General features: G+C 36.1%; 1 protein-coding gene across 1 annotated transcript in view; it reads right to left on the reverse strand.

The window, feature by feature from the left end:
* The window catches only part of LOC5566156 (uncharacterized serine-rich protein C215.13), a 141,326-nt gene that overhangs the window by 106,669 nt on the left and 13,500 nt on the right, over positions 1-21,157 (reverse strand). Inside the window, exon 2 of the mRNA XM_021852572.1 lies at positions 11,049-11,228. The gene's annotated coding sequence lies outside the window, so the exon portion shown is untranslated. The remainder of the gene's footprint in view (positions 1-11,048; positions 11,229-21,157) is intronic.

The raw sequence follows: 21,157 nt of genomic DNA on the forward strand, positions 1-21,157 counted from the left end.
GTATGTAATATGACTAGACCCAATCAAGGCCTCAGGCGTTCCGGAAAAAAGTTGAGGATTCTATATGAATCTAGAGTCATTCTTGACTTCAGAAGTAGGCTGTCGACTCCTCAGATCTTTTCTTTTCTCGATTAGTGTAATTGTTTCTATTTAATTAAAAACATAATGTTTACCATTATTCTTTTTTTATCGTTCGTACTCTACAGTAGTGTCTGGAGAAATACTTCTACGGCTTCCTTCTGATTTTTTTCAAGCATTCCTCTGCAAGTTATCTATTGACTTACTTCTCCATTTAAAACATTAGAATTTCTTCTAAAATACTGAGTGGAAATTGTGCAAAAACTTCTTACTACAAAGCCCAATTTTGGTTGCATTGTTCTCACTTCGCCCTTTTGCCACCACACAAGACATCCATATGACAATATTGGTCAAATAACTGTTGTGTAAATCCATTTGATATACTTGGGTTTGAGGCCCCAAATTTTATCGCCGGCACTGACCGAATGTGCGGTATCCAGAAAAGTGTGGGATCTAGAATGACTCCGACATACTTGATCAGTCACATTGAACCCAGTGCCAAAAAGACGTAAAGGTCGAATCTCATCGACTTTCGTCTTTCCTTAAAAAGTACAATAGATGTGTTATTCGGAATAACTGAAAGGTCATATTGGCGAAATCAACGACAGCACTTTGCATCAGGTCAAACAGAGTGCTTTCGCACATACCAACTATCAAAGCTAGTTAGTCGCCGGCAAATCCATAAATGGACTCGCCTCAATAGTGTATCTGCTACAAGATTCCACAGAAGTGGCGGTTAGACTCCCCCTTGGGGGCATCCGTAAACACTGAATTTCCGAATCGCAGCTTAACGTAAGTCGAGAAGAGATATCGGTTTTCGAGCATTTGGTAAATCCATTAATAATCAGAGTGGGTAGCTCATAGTTTCGTGCAGCTTCCAATATGGCATCGCAAGACACGTTATCAAAGGCACCCTCAATATCCAAGAAGACACCCAAGCAGGATTGCTTCTAAGTGAATGCTTTCTCGATATCGTATACAACTTTGTGTAAAAGAGTAACTGTGGACTTTCCAGATTGGTAAGCATGTTGATTCACATGAGGAAGCATGTTTCCCAAATAGATATCACGGATGTGATGATTGATAATGCGTTACAAACATTTCAGAAGATAAGAGGTAAGACTGTTTGGTCTAAAACTCTTCGATTCTTTACACAACGCACGTCTTCCTTTCGGAATAAACTTCACAGTAATATCACACCAGGATCTGGGCATACATTCGGTAGCAAAACTGCTTACAAGTAGCTTTTTTCAAAACATGTTTGATAAACTCAAATCACTTTTAGAACAGAACAGAATAAATCCCATCTGCTCCTGGAGATTAGAAAGGAGCAAAACTATTAAGTGCCCATTGAATCGATTCAGTAGTCACGATACTGCGAGCCGAAGCCAGCCATTTGGTACACTTGGACATTTGGTTCATCCATAGATGCTATGACTACACATACGAGGAAATGTGTATTGAATAAACATTATAAAACTTCTTCATCAGAAGAAGTGAAGCCACCATGAGGTGAGCGAATTTCGTTTACTTGGAAATCCTTAGATTTTATTCAGCCGACTGACTTTACTCAAACTGCAAACATTTGTACAGAGGTTTTTCCAGCCTTATCGTTAAGCAGAACGAAGAGCCTTCTTGTAAGCATTGCAATTCTGATCCAGCTGAACGGTGGCTGTACCAACTCCTTCTACATTGTTTCCTGAGCCTAGTCAGTCCGCAGTGGACTTGCTTCTTCAAAAGTTTCTATAATGTAGGATGACGTAGTACCAACGGCATCATCCAAATCACTTGAGTTTTCAATGGATTATATTACATAGAACAGTAGTTCCCAACCTTTTTGGATTTACGACCCCCTTTGAGTTTCTACAAGCCTCTCACAGCCCCCTGAAAATATTTCTTTGAAAATTTACGAAACACAATGTAATGTTTATGAAGACCTAGGATTTGTTACAATTCAAATCTGACCCAAATCAAATACCCAAAATCTGACTGCATCGTGTATTTAGTACACGTATCTTGAGAAAAGCTCATTTTTTTATACACGTAGTGAAGTGATGATTATGGGCGCGACTGTGTTGGAGTTAATTCGGGCAAACCCAACTAAGAAATAAATTTATAAAACTCGATACCAGGAGTCTTCGGACGAAGTTGTCATTGGAGCAGCCATTGCAATTACTTCGTAAAATTTAAGCAATAATTTAACAAAGATTTGTCCTGGTACTTGTCAAGTATATTACCAGTAATCCTTCAAGATATTGGCAGGAACCTTTATATTAACATGCCTCAATTCCGACAAGGGCAACGTTTATAATCTGCCAATAATAATACATAATGAATGCATCTCAGGCACTGAAAGCCGTGAATATATCCTATAATCCACCGAACATTTTGTCAAGAATAAATTGAGAACCACCCCAGGAATCTTCCAGAGATAACTACAGATATCAGCCAAAGATAATGCTGAGGACATCCCAAGAAATTTTTCTAATATCCCATCGGTATTCCGGCAGGTATTTTGCCGCAAATCTTGAAAAGCGCGGAACTTATTAACGATTCGCAATAATAAAAACCAAAATTTCACTAAGGATTCAGCCATATATTTTCAAAAACCGTCAAACTGTTTCCCGAGCAGAAGAAAATAACTACTGAATACCAAATTGAGGTATTCCATACCAGATAATTTGCAATACTTACAACCTGAATGAGGTATGAATGAGCCCTGCATAAGAGGTAAAATACCTCAAATAATACCTTCTGCATATTCTACAAATACCAAGCTGATAATTAGATCAGGTATTGTAATACCTAAATAATACGTGATGGACTTTCATATAAAAGTGATTTCTTTCAATAATAGTTCAATACCTCCAGCAGTCCTCAATACCTATCGAATACCAAAATGAAGTATTTTTAATTGTTTTAAACATTTTTTTAAATACCATTATAATACCAAAATGAGGTATTGACAACTGAACAATAAGCTACAGTGGGGGAAGTGTATCAGTGGGGTAAGTGGATCATTCGTCAATATTAAGCCTAAATACTTGAATATGTTGATTATTTTCGCACCATTGCTTCGTTTTAGGTTATATTTTTACGCCCACACTGATACTATTGCAAAACTGGTACTACACGTACACTAACACAAGCAAACTTGTTAGCTGCAGAAATTAATTAATTTGAAAATTGTTTTCCATCAAACAAAAATCCAATGTACCTCTATCTAAAATCGAATTCGACTCATGTTGAGCATTTCAGTTCTAATTGAATGAATCACAATGAAAAATATGTGATTTTTATAAACAAATACAAATATATTGGACATGGTACACTTACCCCTACTTTTTAATGGGGTGGGGTAAGTGGATCAAGTATTATTATCATTTATTGGCAGACCGCTTACCAGAATTTGAATAAGCTTTCATATCCGCAAATGTTGTTTTCCTTTATTTTCTTCCATTCCCAGCTTGAATTTGTCAAATTGACCATAGAAAATTTGAATCAATCCACCTAAAAGTTTTTTTTACCTTTTTGGTATACAATTTATTCAAAAAAAAATTTTTTTTTAATTCACGCGAAATTTTTCGTGGTTTATCTAAGCTGAGTTGCAAAAGAGCAAAATATACTAATTTACAATTGAAAACATAGTATCGTACCTTATTTGACCGTATAAATTGTTCTAGACAGATGATACATATATAATCATAAATATAATGGAAGGATTTCAGTTTGTTATTCAAAAGTAAATGCAACTAATATTTTTAAACTACGATTGTTTTTTGAAAACATCGTTAGGAATAATCCTACAATACTTCTGTAAAACTTTTTTGTAGAATTGGATAAATTTTCTCCAAGTTATTGTAGTTACAATGTTTTTTTTTTGTTCGAATTAGCGTGAACTAATATATAAATATATTTTATTATATTTTGATTAAATAAAGGTCATTTTCAATTTTACAGTATTAAAATGTAACATTACTAGCACTTATGAACAAGAACGAGAGTAATATCATTCTAATCATACATAATTACACCACATTTGTTTCGAGAACAGATTTTTTTTATGGTGATCCACTTACCCCACCATGGTGGGGCAAGTGGATCATTTGGCCCAAATTTTTAAGTCCCTCATACTCAACACATAACAATCAGAAAAATAGAAATAAATGACGACTTGAAGTACTATAGTCCCTCATTTGTTATCCACAGAAAAAAGTTTGAATTACATTATTCACGTTAACTGTACATAACAATGAAGTTAACTATTGATTTTTCTGTATCCACTTACCCCACGGTACCTTACCTAATTATGGTATGATACCAAAATAGGGTATGTATAAGTTGTAGCGAGCTATTTTTTTCTCCTCGGGTTCCGATACACTACTAAGAAGAAATCTCACTAAAATTGAATTATCAATCAAGATAATCATATAATGAATCCTCATCTGATACATGACAAATCGTCAACTCAACAGTGTACAACTCGTTTAAAATCTTCCACTGGGGATCGGTTTTTTGGAAATTTTCAAAATATATAAATGCTACGGGTTTTTTTTTTCAGTTATTCCTTTGAGGATATTATTCTGCAAATCATATATAATATTGATCCTTTCAGGAATTTTTCCATTTCTCCAAAATATCCTTCCCAAAATGTTTTCATGAAGCTCCAAGGAATTTCCAGGAATTCTTAGAGATATTTTCACAAAGATTTATATTGGTATCCCTTTAGAAATTCACGCAAAGATGGCGTTCGTTAGCGTAGATACGGTATGCTTTGTAGATTGAATACTAGTTAAATTCATGTTTTTCTTTGACAGTCTCATCTAGACTGCTTTCACAAACAAGGATTGGAAGTTAGCCTTGATCCAATCTGAAAAATTAAATCTAGAACCATGAATATCGCTATTCCCGGCCACGCTCATCTTTACCGTAACTTGGGATTGGGGAAGGTAATGTTGATGTAGCACTTACTTACTTAACGAGAGAGACAACCCAGACAACCAGAATGTACGTATAACGAAATCACCTTTTGCGATATACGATGCTTATATATGCAAAGTTTCACGTATAAGATGTCGCGAAAAAGCTTGTTACGTACAAAAGTGGAGGCGATATACGTGCATATTTTATATGATGAAACATAACATGCAATGCGAGTGTAGATTTTCTTGCGAATTAGTCTGTACTCTTATGCGACTTAATTTATGATAACAAAATTTATTTGACAGCTGCTACGGATTGATCCGACTTACTTTGTACAAGTATACGAGACGGAATGGAATGTACATATGAACCCAAAAAATAGCGTTTTATGCGAGGAAACTCATCGATCAAACGATTCCATCCACCATGTAGTGCGGAAATGATGCAGTTTGTATAAATAAGCGACTTTGTTCGTATACTGCTATGCGACTTCTGGTTGTCTGGGAAAGATGACTCAAAAAATAATGTAGAAAGACTATTCTAAGCTCCATATTATTTTTTTACTAGAAATTCTTTCAGGAATTCCTCTATTACGCCAAGGATTCCTTGATTATTTTGATTCTTTCAAGTACAGCCAAACCTCTTCTTACGCCCCTAACTGGGGGAGCGCAAAAAGAATCGGAGCGTAAAAGGAGGGAGCGTAAGTTGGAATTCGGACCGTAAAAAGAGGGAGCGTAAGTTCGAATTTTGAACGTAAAAAGAATTAGAGGCGTAATAAAGCTTTTCGTTTTTTCTCGAGAAGTTTTGCGAAGAGGTGGGGTTTATCCGTGGTACTTCTCAAGGGTATCAATAGGTATGACGTAAACCATAGTCTGACGCTATTTTGAAATCCAAGATGGCGACTTCCGGTTTGTAAAAATCACTTGAAACCCACTAAATATGGGTATTTTTGGAACGGGACCGATGGGTAGATGACGGAAATCGATGTCCGACGCCATTTTGAATCCAAGATGGTGACTTCCGGTTTGTGAAAATCACTTCAAACCCACTAAATATGGGTATTTTTGAAACGGGTTGCAAGTGATTTTCACAAACCGGAAGTCGCCATTTTGGATTCAAAATGGCGTCAAACATCGAGTTACATCGACCCACTTGTGGACTTCGTGGCCGTTTACCGATCTTACGTGTTTCACAGACAAAATACTTCACGGTTCACCTTGAACCATCTCGATGTTCTCTTTCATAACGTTTAATTTTCGGAATTGCAAAACGACATAAGTAAGGTTTTCGACTTTCGCAACCTATACACTACTTTCACCGATCTGTTCTATGGAGAGACAAAGTGGCTTAACCACAAATCAAAACAGAACCTTGAGTCATTCTTACACTGCGTTAGCGTTAGCGTAGTTACGGTATGCCTCGTAGATTGGATACTAGCAACATTCATGTTTCTTTTTAATAATCTCATTCTGACTACTTTCAGGAACAAGGCAGGGGAGTATACCTTGTTCAAATCATAAACAAGAATACTAAAAGCATGAATATCACTATTCCCGGCCACGCCCATCTTTACCATAACTTGGGATAGGGGAAGGAAATGTTGATGTAGCACTTACTTAATGAGAGGCCACCGACTCAGCGACACCCTCATAAGTGCTACGGAGTTGGAGGTTGAAGAAGGTATATTGTCAGGATTCGCCTAGAAAGCTGGCGATAGACCATAAACATTTGTTGTTTAAGTGTTTTCAATTTAATCTTTTGAATGCCGGCAATCAAAAGAGAAAACAATAGTTTATTTTTAGTATAAATAGTATTTCGCGAAATGCTTGTCGATTGTGCAGTAATATTTTTGCTCAATAGTTACTGGGTAGCAAAAGCGATCCCTCCAGAGTGACGACGCAAAATCGAACTGTCTTGCTTGGGCTTCACGAAGCACTACCCCGAACCTTGAGTCATTCTTACACTGGTACAAAAACATCGCAAGTAATTGTCTTCTAATTTTGTTTTGTGGGAAAATGATAGAAAATCAGATTTTTTGGACGCGTGCTGTTTGCATGTAAAGTTCTGAGGATACACATGAAGAAAAAAAAAAAAATGCAAAAATGAAGATTTATTTTAAAATAGATTTAGAAATGTTTCAATTTTATCGTAAAACAGTGTGAAAGTTACTTACGTCGATTTGAAATGTGTGTATTCTACCACAAAAAAATCCTTCAGAGTCATTTATCGTATGCTTTCTTCGGTATTTGATGGGACTACAGTTAACACTTTGAAAAACGAATCAAAAGTTGGAATAGTTTGCTTTGGTATTTATGTTCTAAGTTCAAGTTTATAGAACAGTTAACGGTCCAAATTTGAGAAAAATTTTCAAACTCTTCGCGGGCCGCACACACCAATTGTGTCTAGAGTGTCCATTTCCCGGCCATTTTGCTCGTCCCGGGATTCGGGACAAAACTCTATGCTTGTCCCGGGAAATCTCGGGATCCCGAGATTTAGCAAATTTTCAATAAAACTAGCATTTCGGTTGAAATGGAAGTACAAATCTAACACTATCATTTTTTTTTTCAATGAAATAAACAGATAATGTAAATTTTCAAAATAATATGTTAATTATAGCATATCACATTTCAGATAAGACTATCTTATTTTGATGAAGTAACCCAACAAAAATCAAAACTTAGCTTGACTAATAACGGGTTTGCTATTGATTTATTGTTTTTTTTTTTTCAAATTCTCTATAACTTTTATGAATGGAAGTATGGTGAAAACTTAAGTCATAATTTTAAAGCAATTTGCTTCATTTGAAAAGTCATAAAATCTTTAGAATATAAGAAATGGTTGAAGATCATTGAAGGTATTGTAGATCATGCTAAAAGTCATTTACTGAAAATTATTGACTGGAGTTTACTACCGTGAATCGCAAGTCAGTCCCATCTGTATTTTGGTGAAAATTGAGTTATATCAGTTTTTATTATATCTTCTAATGATGTTTTGGCTGCACTAATGAGAAATCATATTTTGTTCAGTAAAATTAGGAAAAAACACCAAGTCGAATTGTCCCATAATAAAAAATAAACGCATGTCAGTCCCACTGCAGATTTTCGCATCGTGTAACACAAAAATAAATCGTTATTTGGTCATCTTTATATTTTTCTTGGAAAGGTAACGGGGGAAAAGCAAATTATGTAAATTTCATTGAGATCGAAACATGTTCCAATCTCCTGGAATTTTTTTAATCTTTGTATGGAAAACGAGATTAAAAACTTCTCAGTCAATTTTCTCAATGCTTACCTTTTACAGATGGTTCTGACTTGCGAGTTGCGGCAGTTGAGGTGTACTTTCAAATTTGTTATCTCAGCATAGGCTGATAATAACGGCTAATGTTGAAAATAAAAGCATTAAAACTTCGCAACTAGATAAATAAAAAATTGTGTTTCGTTGATTCGTAAATTGCTTTTTTTATGAAAATTATTACACGTTCATTCTCTTTTTGATTATGCTCTTCTACTTTATCAAATAAGTGATAGTGAGAAAAAATGTCATTGTTTTTCATTTAAATTTAGTGGTTTTCATCAAATTCTGCGTACATTTCGGGAATCCCGGGATTCCCGTGATGTCAGAAATAAAATCCCGGGAAACGGGAAATCCCGAAATTTGCCAAATCCCGGGATTTTTTGTCCCGGGATGTCCCGGGATGGACACTCTAATTGTGTCGAAACTGCTCGATATGCAGTAATTTTGGATACGATACAAAGTTATGTTCTAAATTAAATTCCATACTAATTTAAATTCTGGACTCCCGACTTCGAGCATTCATTCGTTTATAAGTATTTCTTATAATAGCTATAGAAAAGCGTTGGTGGTCTTTGATTTAGAATACATGAGTATACTTCGCTCCTTTTCGAAGTATATTGATATCCATGTTTGATTGTCGTACGGTTAAACTTTTTCTCCAGTCAAGTTGTGTCGTCGCGTCGTTGTTTTCAAATAAATCTTTTATGATAAATTCCTTTATAGACATCCTGAAAATGATATACTATCAAGATCCATCACTAATGATAATTGTACAACAGAAAACCAATCTTTTCCTTTTCTCCTGTATAATTAGTAGTCGCTATCTGCGATCCAACCCCGAGTATATGACATCCCCAATCTAAAAAAGTTTAAAGGAAAAGTCGCGGGGCCGAGTTTTAAAGTTGGAAATTTTTCAGACTCTGCAAGGTATAGTGTATCTAGCTTGCCAAACGGTACACAAATACAAACATTATCGGCTGGCGAAGTAAGCTCTCAGTTAATAATTGTGGAAATGGTAAGAACATCAAGCAGAGAGGAAGACTCTGGTTTAGTTGAGACGTAACGCCAGAAAAAAATAATATAAAAGAGAGTAAAATAAATTGCATTCTGTTCCGTTATAGCTCCCTAGCCCGCAAAAATAGTAAAACGTCCAAAAAGCTTACAAAATAATTCGAGAAACATTTTGGGCAACTTAGTCATTTGACATTTAATTCACCTCAGCAGTGCTGGGAATGGTAATAGTAGTAAGCTTGAATTTCGAGAAACTCACGTGTCTCTTCCCAGTATAGTAGTTCAAAAACTTAAATCTCATCAAGTAGCATATGTTTTTTTTTTAAATCATTAGTGTCATTGAAGGCTCTAAATGCGGAAAATAGAACATTTTCCTACAGTAATTTTGGGTTGTCATTAACAGCGGGTGTTTTGCCTTTTTCAAGGCTTTTTGCCTTCAGCAGCGATGGACGTGAGTTTCACTGTCATCACTGACAGTGATTTGCTTAGCTTGGCTACTGTAGAGTGAATTTCAAGATTTTTCTCAACCCTGCACCTAAGACCATGATCGGCATATACCGTACAGCTCATGAACCAGTCTAGACTACGAGTCAACACTTTTCACGGAGACACTATGGGACGCACAAAAGCGCGCACAGAATGAGCAAAATCGAGCCGCAGCGCACAGGTTGCCGTTTATTGATGTTACTACCATACCTAGGTCGACATCAGAAGCGGCAAAGCTCGGTGCTCGTGTGGAGCTGTAGCGACATCGCGCTTGTCGGTAGGACAAAGAAATAACACTAAAACGAAATGAAGGCCGCGCCACGGTGTAGAGAAAAAAAATACAAAAATGCTGACCCAGATCAAAGGATTAGTGATTACTAATAGCCACTTTGGTTCTCCAACGAATGGTGTAAAAAAGTGAATAATCACGATATGAATAATTGAGACATAAAATTGATTTCCAAATATTTCGGTGAATATTCTTGCCAACGAAATCGAGCCAAACGTGCAAACGGACAGGGTCATTGAAATGTTACCCGCGCGTATGCTTTTTAATGGCGTTGGGTTATTTTTAGTGGTGCTACGAGAGTGGAACGGCTAATTTGTGCTTCTGAGTGGGAGATAGCATTGTATTGTTCGGTATTTATAGGTGTTAAAGGATGCACGAGAAATTTTTATGGGATAAAATTCGCAAACTGACAAAAGGTAATGACTCAAAGCGGGGGATGTTGCTAGGGTAGAAGCGCCGGTTTCAGTCATAGCGCTAATGATAGCTATAATAGGTTACACACTGTTTGACAAATCTAATAAACGTGAATGATTTTCTGTTTAGCTAATTCAGATTCACATAATAGAGCTACATTCTTTTATTCGTCCGATTTTGTAAACTTTATTTTTTCTTGAATTTTTTCACTGCTGCACCCCTAATTTGACTATGCTGTTCGTAATTTCGCCAGGGTATTCCTAATTTGGCCGTTCTCATAAGAAAACAATATGAATGCCAATTTTAGAAACCAAAGTTAAAGATGTGGCCGAAACTGGTTCTGGTGGCCTTAATTGACAATCGTAATTTTCAATGCAAAAAAAAAAGATTTCTGCTCAGTTTAGATATTTTTCATACATAATTTGGATTGAAGGCTTTCATTTGAAGTACTGGTGATACAAATAGAGGCCATATAAATCTTCCTCTGAGGCCAAAACCGGTGCTTCTACTCTACTCTAGCCGTATTTCAACATCTTTCGGGAATCTGACTCACCTTTTGGTCGAAGTCGCCTTGACGTCTCGCAGCAGCTGATGACGATAGCAGACCACTGTGCGCCGCTCGCTGCCGACACCGATCGAGAACGTTACCAACTCATGGTCCGCGGTGACACTTTCGCACACCTTGTGGATCAGGAAGCGCCGATAGTTGTTTACCGGTGGGAAGATTAGAACGCTGAAAATGAGAGAAGAGAAAAAATAAGATTCAAAAGTTTGATCATTGGATACGGAATGCAAATAACACATATCAGTCTTAGAAAATGAGCATTGCAATATTCTTATTCTGTTTGCACTGGACCTTTGCTAGCTATTTCAACATAGTGTTGGAATATGAGACCATGGGTGTAGTCAAAAGAAAAAGCAGATGGAAACAAATCTTAATAACAGGGCTGGTAGTGGTCAGACAGCAAATAATAGTGATTTTAGTGACCAAAATGATCGAAACAGTTCCCTAAAGGTGACTTCAAAACTACAAGTATTAGTCATAAAAATGACTGGAAATGAAAATATGTTATATGTGGAGATAATTCAACCTACATATTGAGTGAATTTAGAATGTAGGAAAATGCAGTAATTTGAAATATTTATTAACAGTTATCTGTCTGGGATAAGACTTGATTTTTAAATTTCTGATTTCAGTCGGAAAAAAACTCGTAGCTTACCAAATACATAAACTCCGAAAAACAAATTCGTGATAGATTGTTTAGAGAAATTCATTGAAGATTTTAAATACAGTTACGAAACGAATTAAATGAAGCATTTTTTTACAAATCTGCGGAATGAATCGAGGAAAATTTTTCGAATTTCGATTACAGACAAATAGTAGCAAAAGTAGTGAGTGAATTTCAGAATATTCAACAAGAATCCTGGCAGAATCTAGAATTCAAAAGCAAGCAAGTCTTAAAAACTCAGACCAAACTTGTGACAGAATTTGTGTAGAATACTGTAGAAACCCCTTTCTTCAATATAAACAACTCCAGAACACAATTGATTTTTTTACGAACTCCACGACTACAAAGGAAAGCAATGCTGAAGGTGTCTAGGTTCGATGTCTGTCCAGGATTTTTTCACAACGCAAATGTCCTTGACTTCCCTGGGCCTAGAGTATCATCGTACCAGCCACATGATATACGTATGCGAAAATGACAACTTTGGCAAAAAAGTTCTCTATTAATAGCTGTGGAAGTGCTCATTGAACACTAACCACTAAGCTGAGAAGCAGGCTCACGGTGCCCCGACAGACCGTTATTATGCAAAAAAAATGTCCATCAAATCTGAGCACAGGGCTCGATTCCTGAGGTCATTCTGCACCTCTGGCCCAATTAAAAAAAATTGACTAAAAATTTTAATATAATCCATATTGAAATTTTGCAAAAGCACTGAAAAAATCTACAAAAATGCTCTAAGAGTTGGCCAGACTGTTCTCTATTAGTATAAAATTCTTACCGTTGTTCCAATTTGAAAATTACAACTGAAATAACTTACCGGAGTATGGGGGGTCTGTAGCCTTGAGGTTACGCTTTCGCTTCATAAGCGGAAGGTCATGGGTTCGATTCCCAGCCCCTTCACAAAAAAAAACCCGTCCAGCCATCAGAAGACGCCTCACGGAGGACCGTGCTTCGGGGAGCACATCATTCTCCGTCAGTATCAGATGGTGACTGAGACAAACTGACCCTCTTCGCAGGCAGCTAGCCTCACTAACAACAGAGCTCTCTCCTACCTGCTTGGTGTGGGAGTAAAAGAGTAGGAGAGAGTGAAAATAAGATGCAAATATAGATAAGTTGAAAATAGATCTGTATCGGTAAAGAAGAAGCTACAGATCAACTGATTCCGGCACAGTAGTGGCCACGAGCACAAAGTGCCATAAAAACAAAAAACAAAAAAACTTACCGGAGTGACTAAAGTATGTTTTTTTCATAGTTCACTGGTTTTAATTTAATTTATTGTTGTTTTCTATATTGAACCGATTGAAAGATTAATCAAATAAATTAACAGTTAACAATGTGGTTATTCCGAAAAATAGGATCTGAGAATAAATGTAGCACAATAATAATTAGAAGATAAGCCATGTGAATTCTTTTAAAGTCGATTAGAGCTAGTATCTCAACTGTTTGCGTTAAGCGTTTCATAAAGGGCAAATTTACAATGATGTTTCATTTAGGTATGCTTGCATTCATTGTTGCTCTCTTTGAATTATTATTGAAAAATGATCCAGTTTTCGAAACTCTTTTCACTGTTGTACGATAAAGGATCGCGAGGTGTTTTGGCGAAGATGTTAACGAAATAACCCAGGTAACATTGGTAGCTGAACTACAGCTTATTAAGAGTATGTATGAAGTCAGATAAGCCTTTTTCAAGCAATAGTGTGGAAATGTCGTTTCCCTTTGCAAGTTGCGGGTCTAACTAGTAACGTAATCCAAAAAAGGAGATACTCACAACCAGTACACGTGTTTTTACTACACGGGAAACATTATTATCATACGTCACAAGTGTTATATGGCTCTTCAACAAAATCATCTACATCTCCATCTAGCACTACTTGAGCACCAACACATCTGAACTTGCTTCTTTCTCTACATGCAACCATATACGTTTGGGTAGAGTAAATGGCATTACAAGCTTATCCTAGTTGTCCATCTGTAAAACAGTGAAGACCTGCTTTACTGCACTGCGATTGACTCCAATGAAGTCATCGTCTGCAAAATCAAGGAGTACTGAGGATTATATGTTGAACAGTAAGTTCGGAAACTCATCGCTTTCCATTTTATGTAATCTTACAAAAAATAGGCTCCTCGTCAACAATTCTTACACTTGATTGTATTTACCAGCTTAATCAGCTTTAAGTCTTATTTTTACGCCTTTGATATTACCTGCAACAGCTAGATTTTCGTTACTGAGTTGAACGCGACCTGTAAATCAATAAACGGAGTGACGATGAATCCCGAAAAAATAAAACGAAGTAAATGGTTGCAGGTTTATAGAGTGAAAGTGTCTTTGTTGAAAGTCCTAGTGATATTTATACTAAAGAAGTACTTATTGGGGATTTGTTTGAAGTTGATAAAAACTTTGATAATCTTCGAACACTTGTGACATATGACAATCCTATTTCCCGTATAATTATCATACTGTTGTGGCAAAGAATGTTAAACAGGGTAGTGCCAGATATACAAAGAAGCAAAGCTTATTAGGCAAAATAAATACGGCAGACTTTGGTGGCTGGTCACTTAGTGTGAAAGTCGAAAAGAAACTATAAATTAAAAATATTTACCATTGAATGTTTCACGTTTATCGAACGTACCATCAATTGTATATTGGAATTTATTTCTTAGATTTCATTACTTTAAACTAAGCTTACTGGTTTAAGCCATGTTAAAACATATTTAAGCCACTCTGGTATGCTAAGTCAGTTGTAAGTATTTCTATAAAAATTATAACTATAACAACGGTAATCGTTATATACTAGTTGAGAACAGTTTTACCAACTTTTTGAGTGTTTTTATAGGTTTTTTTTTCAGTGCTATTACAAAATTTCAATATGGATCATATTGAATTTTTAGGCCAAAAACTTCAAATCAAGATTTCTCGAGATTCCTCCTAGGGATTTTTTGACCTCAGGAATTTTTGAGAATGACCTCAGGAATCGAGCCCTGTGCTCAGATTTGATGGACATTTTTTTTTGCATAATAACGGTCTGTCGGGGCACCGTGAGGCTCTGACCTAGTGAGGATGTAATGCCAAGAAGAAGAAGTAATCGTTTCTCTGAACCAGTCTTGGGAACTGTGACCACAATTCACCACAGTTCATCGATTCTGCCATTCAACCAAAACACAAAGCAGCAGCAGCATCAATACCATCAGACGTTGCGCTGCCAACGGTTCACACACTGCTTGACTGTTTTTGTCTCTCCACTATGACCGTTTTCGGGCAGCTATTCCAAGGTGAATGATTGAAAAAAGTGTTAAATCATTCAATCGCTAATATTTCGCTAGTGTTTTCATCTAATTGAAATTTATTAGCTCTAACAGAAAGAGCACAATCATTCCGTTGCGATACATATAAACAAGTTCAATTTCATGCTACCTTTATCGAGCAAAAATGCAAAACCCCGAAAACCGCAAAAATCGTGTCACCACAGTGCTCGAGTCATTTCGCATTCAGGGTTGAAAAACGTTAGGAAGAAGAAGATTACAGTTTTGAAGAGCCGTGACATTTTTTGGTTTTGAACGGTCATAGTTTGCTTTGGATTTTGATGGTCGTGTAGAAAGATGTAAATGTAGAGGCGGTAAATGTTTGCTCCAGTACTTTTCTCATCACTGCTCTGAACACTACAAACTCTCTCCAAGAATGTGACTAAGCAATCGTATTAGAATGTGCATTACCGGCCACAAAAATCAGTTAGTCCGGCAAATTTAACGGGATCATTTACTGCGCTGTTCACCCCCGCGCTTGATGAAGAGATCGCAAACCAAACCCACATTGACTCACGTACGCAACGACTGAAACAAAACAGCTGCGAAACTCATTTCTTTTTGAGTAAGATTGAAATAAGTGCTTTCCAAACCGCGGTTGATGAATTTCCCATCTGATAATTAGAAAACTCCGAATCTCGTCCATTGCGTGGAGTTATGTAATGTTTTGATGGAGACATAAGACTAGGGTACAACGCACGCTATCAGCGCAAGATCGTGACCAAGTCACGAAATTCGACGATCATCCAGCTGCCGCATGCTGACGGTAAAGTCTCACTTTGGCTGCTCGAATTTTTTGTTTGTTTTAGCAGCACCCCATTCGAGCGAACGCATATCCCGAGCAAAGTTAGGTAACGAAAAGATAACACGTTCAGTTCCGATAACAAGCACTTAATGACCAGGCATTGCAGAATTCGTTCTCATTTGATTTCGAACCACGATCAAATCAAGCGAAAAAAAAAACATCCCATCTGTATCGGTCCATGATCGGCAATGTTTTGCAAATTGATTCCCAGCCCCCCCAACACAACTTTTCGTCAAGCTGCATGGAAGCGGCTTGGCACCTTGCCCCTCTTCTAGAGTATCTGCTCTTAATGATCCTGATAACCGGCAACCCGACCAATGGCAATGATAATGGACAACTTCTCATCGTTCCCTTCTGATGGACTGACAGCAACATCGCAAACAACATCTACGTGATCTTCACTCTACCTGCGTGCAGAGGTAAAGAAGCATCATCGTCCTGGTCAGATCCAAAAATAGACCATCATTAGTAGTAGTAGTGTGTATTCAGATACTGTTCAAGTGTTCAGATATCAAACTGCACTCGACTGGCGTGATGCCTAATGGCGAATTCAGCTTAATAAAATAAATAAATAAATAAGGCTGATACAAATATTTATTTTCTTTTATGTCAGCCCCCCCCCCTTCAAAAATACGAAAATTTTTAAGGGGAGATAAAAAAAGATTCATCATTTTTTTGACATCAGTCATTTTTTTGACATTAGTTTAATTTTTAGAGTAAAAATCAGGTAAAATAATGATCCAGATGACGATTGAAAAAAGTTTAACAACTATCGTTAAAAATAAAAATTCGAAAACATAACTTTTTTTTAATGTTTGGTTCCTTATTTATTTTTATTCCCCCCCCCCCCCCTCGTACCTTCCAAGTGGTCTCGGACATAAAAGAAAATTAATATTTGTATCAGCCTAAGAAGGAAAAAAAAAACGTCAGTTCATTCGGGAAGGGTGAAAGGGTGGGGTAATTTTTATGGCAGAGAGGCTTGCTGTTTGGTTAGCAGATTGCCTATGTATCAGGCGTAAGGAAAAGCGTGCAAGAATAATGAAAGAATAAAAGCGTTGGGAAACGGATTATTTATGTCTGTCTCGGGTTGTAGCAAATGCTATGAACTGTGATTGATCAACTGTGATATATTAAGAGTGGTAGATAGATGCAAGTGAAAAATACAACTACAAAGTACGAGGAAAGGGACGGGCATGGGATTGAACCTATGACTTTCTGCTTATGAAGCAGAAGCGGTATTCAGGTTAACTTCTGCGTTCATGAGTCCTCTCATGGCGTAGGGGTAACGCGCCCTAACTAGAGATCAGGGAGTCGTGAGTTCGATTCACACTGAGAAGACGTGTAACTTTTTCGCAAAACTTCACATCAATTTGTCCATTTAATCCAATTGCAAAGTATATGTAATGTTTATCTTTTCGGTAGTTGTTGAACTTCCACTCGGCTGGTTAGCCACGATTCATAATTAAAAACAAGTATGTATTTTGATGCAAGAAACAAAACAAAAAAAATACAAGCTGAATTCGTGATTATAAAACTGTCTATGTCTTGCGATTGGTATTCGACTTTGCTCGGGATAAGAAACAAGTCCGTGCTCTCGTTTTGGCACATCCCTGGCTGTGTGTCGATTTCAGCGGCGGTGGAGGACAAACATTCCGACGATTGATTTGTAGAGTTGACCGAGTTGTGCTGTTCGCTTAACCTTTTTAGGGTAAAAAGCGGAATATTTCGAATGACATTTTTGGTCCCATATAGAGCTGTTCTGTTGCAAAACCATTGACATTGATTTGGAGTGTCAATTTTGGTTTGTGTAATTGAATACTTGTGCACTTTTCCATGGAACTTTGCCAAGAAGGCCAATCACTATTCAGCTTACTTAAAAAGATTATCGGATACATTTTACACTATTGACACAATTACAACATTTTTAAAACTATCTCTTGTTTTGTTCACTGTTATTTGAGACATTTTTATTGTGCAGGTTTGACGGATCGTTTAAATGTGTGATAAAACTGTGTGCAAAAAAGAGATTACCATGAGCATGGATAACCACTTCGTTATCCGTTATCGTTGCGTGATTGACCAGAACAATCGAAGTTCCTCAGAGATTGAATGAATGGGGCTTGGCATTATTAAGTGCACAAATATGGCCACGCCCAATATGGTCATCGGTGAAGGGAAGGAATGTTAGTTAGACAACCATGGTTACTAGAGACCAGTTTATAATCCAAAATACCAGGCATTGCAGAATACATTCTCAATTTTCGTAGCACGATCAAAGCAAACGAAGAAAAACATCGCATCTGTATCGGTTCATGACTAGCAATGTTACGCAAGTTGTAGCAAGCTTGATAAATAGCAGTAGCGAAAGAGAGCTCTTTCGCTTTTTACCATTGGGGGTAGATGTTTTACTTTACCCTGCTCGAGGGGTGGTAACATCATCATTACCCTTATGGGAATTCACTAAATCCATACATTAACTTTAATTCGTATGATGTCCAAAAAAAAAATGATTGAAAAAATAGACAATATTACTTAAGGAATTTCTCAGACAATATACAGCGAGAATTTTTGTCAAAAAATAAGGCATAACATTCAAGGAATTTCGGCATGGCCAAGTTTCCTTCAGATGAATGACTTAAAGCTGGTGTGAAAGAATGCTACAAAATCGACTATAGTGTTCTAATTCAGCTATCTTTGATTTTGATTCAATCTATCTATATAAATAAAAATGGAATGGTGTTTGTATGTCACGAAATGGCTTGAAAACGGGCTATCAGATTTTGAAAATTCTTCCATAGTTATGTTTCTGAGGTGTTCCGACGTGTTTGTAGATATAAAAAGTAAAGGATATTTAACGGGAAAGTTGAAAAAACTAGAGTGAACGGAACTTCCATTTTGCACGGCACGTTTCATGGCGTTTTTCAACAGCCTACTTGATGGCAAGACGAAGTTTGCCGGGACCACTAGTTTTGAATAATTTTCAACAGATTTGAGCAAAATGTTTCATAAAACTTATTGATATTCTTTATAGTATTTTGATTTAATCAAATTCTTCAAGGAGTATTAAAGGGTGGCTTTAGAAATTTTGCAAATCTTTTCGAAATTAGTCAAATGTTCCCGGATTTATCTGAAAATGTTACTTAATTTTTCAAAAGTTAAGTTTCCCTCGCAATTCCTCAAAAAAATCATAAATTCTATCAAACCTAATGCAGAGATATTTCGCAGATAGATTTTCATTAAAAATTCTTCTGTGAATTAATCAAAATTCCTTGAGAAATATTTCCAAAATACTTCACAAATTGCGTCAAAAAATCTTCTGTTTTTTTTTTAATTTTGCTTCATGTGCCGAAATCGACACACAGCCAGATTATTCGAGGATTGGAAAGAAAATTGTTTTTAAAATGTCTCTTGTCTTCGAATTTCCAGAGGAATTTTGTTGAAAAACCCCAGGAAAACTTTCTTCCGAAATTAGCATAACGATAAAGCAATTCGTAGAGAAACATGTAGCAAAATAACTGGGAAGGGGAAAAGATGTATTAAGATAAATTTGTATTGATCTTCCTTAAAACACTTCTTCAGAAATAATTTCACCAATTATTGGCAGAATCCATATTCTTGGTTTGAATTTTTGTGCGATACGAGGGCAGAATTTCTAGGGGCTTTCTGTCAGAATTCTATAAAACCAGAAGTCAAGGAAGGATAGATTTCAGGGATAATTTATAAAGAAGATTCTGATGGACCTTCTTGAGATTTTTTTTATTTGTTATTTCATTAGAGAAGTTTTAGCTATCCTGTAATTTACCTTTAGAGAAAAGATTATAAATTATCTTTCATTGTACCATTGCCCATCTATTGTTCTACATGTTTCAACATTTTGTTGTTGCTCCTTCCTTTGCATGACGCTTTGAGGAACTTCGTACAAAAATCTTTAAAGCAACATTTTAAATAATCTAAAAAAGGTAAATTAAAGGAGATTTGAAAAATTGCAGAATTCTTATACGTATGGTTCCTGATTCATTAAAGTCCATCAGGAATTCCTCAACAAATTTTCAAAGTAATGCAAAAGTTTCCACTAAGATTTAAAATCATTACAATCTTTGAACTTCTACAGTACTACAAAATAGTCGTAAATTGACCCTTAAAAAAAAGTTTCTTTGGAATTTCTAGAGGCAGGAAAAAAGGGATTCTTCATTAATATGTTCACCATAGTATCATGAAACTTCGGAGTTCATACAATATATTATCTAAGATTTTGGTTACAAATACTTTCAGTCAAAATTCCATTTGTTTAACACCAATATTTTTTATTATAAAACGCGTAGGAATTCTGCGGTTTAATTATTTAATTTTACGACAGGAATTTAGTATTTTTCCGAATTATATTTAAGCTGCAATTATTCAAAAAATTACCGAAAATGTTCTTTCCATCCTTTCTTTGTATGTGTTTCTTTAGAAATCTGATATGGAGTGATTCGTAGTGGAATTTGTAAAGCAATTCCTAAACAAATTGAGATATTCCTGAAGTTGTTTTTGAACCAAAAAATGGAGAGTGGATAAATTTTTAAATGCAATTTATGAAAAAATCCAGAGGCTATCATTCGCAAAAAAAGGAGCTATTCCTTAAGTATACTTGATGGAACTTCTGCAGATTTTTTTTTTTTTTTTTTGAGAAGTTCAAGAAAAAATCTTAGTAAATCTGGTTCTTCAAAAAAGTCCCAAAGGAATCGTTAGTGCAGTTCTCTGGAAAATGCTTAGATAATTCTCTGGCTAATTTTTCGGAAGAATCTTAGGGAAACAATAACATGAGAAATCCCTGAACATAATACTCAGAAAATCTTTGACGATTTTCGCAGAAGAGTTCTTGAAAAAACAGTTAAACGTATTCCGCTAGGAAATTCTTTAAAAAAAACTTTTAGGCATTTTTGAAAAAATAAAAACATATATTTTCGAGAGAGTTTTGAGGGAATGCGAGATGTTGCTCCTCCCAAGTAGCACGCGAAACATTTTCTAAAGAGATGCTTTTCAAAAATGGTTTCAATCCCGTATCAATAAAAGCATCTGTAACTTACCTTGTTATAATTCGGTTGGATATCAATATTAAGGCTTATAAAGTTTCATTGCCGTTGAAATGAACATGCATTTCACTCCTTGTTTGACGTTCAACGACAATATAAGGTTTGCTGCAAATGTCCTTTCTAAATAGCAATGAAGTCAATTTTATCAACCTTATGTTTTCAGGAACTTTTAAAACAAACTCTTGAAACTTCTCCCAAAATGCCGGTTCTAATGTTACTTTTAAAGCAACCGCAACTTGCATAAACTTTTGTTCCA

This window comes from Aedes aegypti, chromosome 3 (assembly GCF_002204515.2).
Source record: "Aedes aegypti strain LVP_AGWG chromosome 3, AaegL5.0 Primary Assembly, whole genome shotgun sequence".
NCBI classification, from domain to species: domain Eukaryota; kingdom Metazoa; phylum Arthropoda; class Insecta; order Diptera; family Culicidae; genus Aedes; species Aedes aegypti.